We start from the raw sequence: 5,648 nt of genomic DNA on the forward strand, positions 1-5,648 counted from the left end.
TGCCCGAGATTCGATCGTCGGTATACCTATACCTTGTTCAATCTCGTTACCGGTAAGTCTCTTTACTCGTTCCGTAGCACGTCATCGTGTGACTAACTCCTTAGTCACATTGAGCTCATGATGATGTTCTACCGAGTGGGCCCAGAGATACCTCTCCGTCACACGGAGTGACAAATCCCGATCTCGATTCGTGCCAACCCAACAAACACTTTCGGAGGTACCCGTAGTGCACCTTTATAGTCACCCAGTTACGTTGTGACGTTTGATACACCCAAAGCACCCCTACGGTATCCGGGAGTTGCACAATCTCACGGTCGAAGGAAAAGATACTTGACATTAGAAAGGCATTAGCATACGAACAATACGATCTAGTGCTAGGCTTAGGATTGGGTCTTGTCCATCACATCATTCTCCCAATGATGTGATCCCGTTATCAATGACATCTAATGTCCATGATCAGGAAACCATGATCATCTATTGACTAACGAGCTAGCCAACTAGAGGCTTGCTAGGGACACATTGTGATCTATTTATTCACACATGTATTACTGTTTCCTGTTAATACAATTATAGCATGAACAATAGACGATTATCATGAACAAGGAAATATGATAATAACCATTTTATTATTGCCTCTAGGGCATATTTCCAACAGTATTCACAACTTGGTGCCATCTTTCAATTTTTTTGCAAATACGTACCAAGATACATGTCGTATTTTGCAGATCCTGTATTTCTACGTATAGATGCTCTTTCTGACATACATGGCCCACCGGTCAGCCTCTTATAGAAAAAACCGCCCCGGACCGCTGCGGTTGGGGGAAAAATGACTCTATCCATCTCTCCTTCCGCTCGGACCGGCTAAGCCCGCTCGCAGTCGCATCTGTTTCCCAACCCTACTCCCTCTCCTCTATCCCAGCCATGGCGGCGGCAGCCCCTGGAAGCATAGTTCATGGTGGCGGCAACGGCGACGTTGATGGTGATGGCGGCCACATCATTTCGAGCGGTGCTTTAAGAGGAGTAGCTTTCGGTAGCGGCGGCGACGACAACGACTTTTATTCGTCCGATGGCGAGAGCTCCTGCGATTTCTCCGAGCCTGTTGTGTCCAAGGCGGGGATGTTGAGGCTAGCACAGATTTGGGTGGCGAATCCAAGCACAAGCCATCATTGGACGTCTGGGATCGGCGACATTGAGTAAGTTTTCTTCATAAATTTATAGTATTGAGGATTTAATGAAATGGAGATTTAGGATTAGGTTCCCATTCCAGTTTCTGAATATGCCCAAAATTATTAGCTGATAGCACCATAAGGCACTGTATCCAGCACCATAAAGCACTGTATATTAACCATATTCACTGATAAGTGCAAATATTTTTGAAATTTATATTAATGGTGATTAGGAATAGGAATTTAGTGTTATATTTAATTAGGTCCACTTGATGTTTCTCAAATTTAGGGTTACATTTGTGTGATGTGATGTTAATTTATCACTGACAAGTGCCATATTTTTGAAATTTATAATAATGGGGATTAGGGTGTTAGATTTAATTAGTTCCAGTTCTAGTTTGTGAAATTTAGTGTTACATTGCTGTCATCTGATGTAAATTTATCACTGACAAGTGCCATATTTTCTGAAATTGTAGTTTATATCCAGAAATTTGGGATGTTGCCATTCATTTTCAAGATCTGTATAGTTTAGAGTTGAAACTGTGTAGTGATGATGTTGTCCTTCCTAGTGTGGTAGCACTGATGGAGACACAAGGCTATGGAAGCACTGACTCAGTGTATTTTGATAAAGGCATAGGAGTTGATGGTTTGGAGAAAATAGATAGCAATGCTAAGTTGCAACAACTAAAGAGGCAGTACAAGGATGCCAAGTTGCTGAATTTGTCTGTGCATAGGGGGAGTGCACCTGTCTTTGAAGATGTGCTTGTGAGACAAGAGAGCCAAAATGTGGTTGGAAGAAAAGAGAGCAGAAATGAGGAGAGAGAGCAGAAGGGCAAGCTAAAGCTTAAACAAGTAGTGGAAGAAGATAGTACTGATGCATCTTCATTTGATTCAGAGGGTCCAACAGATATTGAACATGATCCTTACTTCATGGGGGAGTATAGGCCAAAAGCAAATGAGGGAAGAGGGCTTACATTAGAAGAATTTGAACAGGAAGAAACAAATGATGATGAAACAGACAACAGTGGACTTGATGATGAAGTGCTACTTGAGGTCTTACATCATTATGATGGTGAAACATATGTGGAAGATTTATTTGAGCTGGATGAGGAGGATCAAGTTGTTCAAGAAGGAGAACACATTAGTGAACCTGCAATAAAGAGGAGGAAACTACCATTGGGTAGAGGACCCACAAGCAGGTCACATTCCAGTGCCATACAAATATATGAACCAGATTTTAAACCCTCATCAGATGAAGAAGAGAAAGGTTTCCTTGAGGAAAGTGATGATGATGGGTTTGAGCCAGCTAGTTTTGTACCACCTAAAGGAAGAAAGAGCAGGGCAAAGAAACAGCCACCTAGGAAATGGTATGATGAAAATAGGGAAGAGCCACATAATCAACTATGTCTGAAAATGTGTTTCAGAGATCAACACCAAGTTAGGGATGCTTTGTTGAGCTTGCACATCAGTCAGAGTAGGTCTTTTCAGTATCATAGGAATTCAGATAAAATAATAATCATGGAATGCATAACAAAGAAGATATGCAAATTCTTTATGGTGGTAGCAGTTATAAAAGGAGAGAAAACATTTGCAATAAAGAAAATGAGATTGCAACACACTTGCCCTACTACTACTACAGATAAGAGTAGGGTCACTGCAAAGTGGCTTGCAAAGACATATGAGCCATTGTTTAGATCTGATCTCAATACTAGTATTCAGACCATGATTGACAACTGCCAAGAGAAGTATGGTGTAGAAGTTCCAAAGGCAATGGCATATAGGGCAAAAAATCAAGCTGTTGAGAATATTCTAGGAGAGCACAAGAAGCAATATAGCAGGCTTAGAGACTATGCTCAGACTCTGATGGATACAAATCCTGGTAGTAGGGTCATAGTTACAATAGTAACTCCAACACCTACTGCAAAAATTCCACATCTTGGGCCAAGGTTTCATGCAATGTTCTTGTGCCTCAATGGAGCAAGGGAGGGTTTTCTCGAGGGATGCAAACCCTTCATTGGTTAGTTCAAATTTATATAATTATTATGTTATTTTAGTTGTGAATTTGCTATTATAGTGACAATTATGTGTTGCAATATATTAGGTGTTGATGGATTTTTTGTAAAGCTATGCACTGGTGCCCAAATCCTTGCTGCCACTGGTAGAGATGGGAATAATAATATATATCCCCTGGCATTTGCTATTGTTGGACAAGAGGATACACAAAGTTGGTGTTGGTTTCTCCACCAACTGAAGATCTGCCTAGGAGGAGAAACTGGATAGTTTGGTCCATACACAATCATGTCTGATAGACAAAAGGTAATACTGAATTCTAGCTTAGAATTGTAGTTATGAATTGTAGCTATGAATTATAGCTTAGAATTGTATCTTAGAATTGTATCTTAGAATTGTATCTTAGAATTGTATCTTAGAATTGTATCTTAGAATTGTAGCTTATAGTTGTGTCATGTGTGAATAGGGGCTACAAAATGCAGTGAATCAAGTTTTTCCTAACTCCCACCAAAGATTTTGCCTTAGACACTTGTATGCAAATTTCCAGAATGTTGGGTTTAGGGGGGAAGATCTTAAGAAGTACATGGATAATGCCAGTTATGCTTATAATGAACACAAGTTTGAACTTGCAATGGATCATATGAAAAAAAAAGTGAAAAGTCTTGGAAGTGGCTTAGTGAGATACCTAAAAAAACCTGGGCTAGGCATGCATTTGACACAAACTGCAAGACAGATTTGGTTGTTAACAATCTGTATGAGGTGTTTAACAAGTACATCCTTGATGTTAGGAAAAAACCAATTAGGACAATGTGTGATGGTATTAAAGATAAGATGATGGTGAGGTGGCATAGGAATAGAGAGAGTGGGAAGGCATCTAGATGGGGAATCACACCTCATTATAGTGAAAAGCTAGAAGTAGAAAAGGAAAGGGCCAGATTCTGCAAACCCATTCAAGCTGGTGTCAATTTGTGGCAAGTGAGTAGTGGACAACAGACACATGTTGTTAATTTGGAGCTTCACACATGTAGTTGCAGAAAGTGGGACATTACTGGTATACCATGTAACCATGCAATCTCTGCAATTAACAAGGCAAAAAGGTTTCCAGAGGATTTTGTGTGCAACTTCTTCAGAAAACCTTTGTATGTGGCAGCATATGAACCAACGATTTACCCTGTTCCTGGTGAACATAACTGGACAAAAACTCCACGGCCAGACATAGACCCCCCTGAATTTAAAATTAAGAAAGGCAGAAAGAAAGAGAAGAGGGCAAAGGGAAGATTTGAAGTGCCCAAGCCTAAGGATACCTCAAGATTGGGTACAATAACATGTAGCAATTGTGGACTCCAAGGTCACAGATACACAAGCTGCAAGAAAAACTTGAAACCAGAATTGCTTTTGAGGAAAAGCAAACATGTGGTAACACTTTTCTTTACTTTGTTTGTTCTTATATTTATATTTTGCACTTGACATATATATTCAATGATTTGTTTCCCTCTTTCTTTCTTTCTTTAATAGGCACTTGCAAGAAATGCACCTGCACCTGCACCTGCAACAACTGCTCCTGCTCCTGCTGGAAGAGGTACTGGTGCTAATGCTGGAAGAGGTGCTGCTGCTGGTAGAGGTGCTGGAAGAGGAGCTGGTGCTACTGCTGGAAGAGGTGCTGCTGCTGGTAGAGGTGCTGGAAGAGGAGGTTTCTCAGCCCCAAGATGGGCTGCTAGTGCTTCTACTTCTGGCAATACTGGATGGGCTAGTTACTTCAATGCTAGTGGTAATATATGAGCTAGGTGACAGTAAGGCTAGTGCTAAAACTAGGTGACAATAATTGTCTGTTTGAGAACTACTTTGTCTGTTTGAGAACTATTTTGTCTGTCATGTATGAGGTGTTTGAGAACTAGGTGACTTTTGTGGTGTTTGATGATGAAGTGCTACCAAAGGTAATATATGAGCTAGTGCTGCTACAGACTATTTTGTCTGTTTGAGGCGTTTGGAATTTAAGTTAAATGCTGCTGAAATTTTGCTTGTGTGCTGCTGAAATTTTGATTGTGTGCTGCTGAAATTTTGATTGTGTGCTGCTGAAATTTTGCTTGTGTGCTGCTGAAATTTTGATTGTGTGATGTTGTGATGCTCTGCTGCTGGATATATCAAATTATACCAAATTTTCATTGGATATATATACTGAAATTAACTCAAATATACTCCAACATAACAACATGACCCTATCCAAGCATTGTTTCAGTATATATATATGATGTCTACTACGCAACCTTCTCCTTGCAGACGTTGTTGGGCCTCCAAGTGCAGAGGTTTGTAGGACAGTAGCAATTTTCCCTCAAGTGGGTGACCTAAGGTTTATCAATCCGTGGGAGGCGTAGGATGAAGATGGTCTCTCTCAAGCAACCCTGCAACCAAATAACAAAGAGTCTCTTGTGTCCCCAACACACCCAATACAATGGTAAGTTGTATAGGTGCACT

At 40.5% G+C, this 5,648-nt stretch overlaps 1 pseudogene; it reads left to right on the forward strand.

Annotated features, from left to right (window-relative positions):
- Nucleotides 1–921: 921 nt before the first annotated feature.
- LOC123402312 lies at nt 922–4,955 on the forward strand (annotated as a pseudogene).
- Nucleotides 4,956–5,648: the final 693 nt, after the last annotated feature.

The sequence above is a fragment of the Hordeum vulgare genome, chromosome 1H (genome assembly GCF_904849725.1).
Source record: "Hordeum vulgare subsp. vulgare chromosome 1H, MorexV3_pseudomolecules_assembly, whole genome shotgun sequence".
NCBI classification, from domain to species: domain Eukaryota; kingdom Viridiplantae; phylum Streptophyta; class Magnoliopsida; order Poales; family Poaceae; genus Hordeum; species Hordeum vulgare.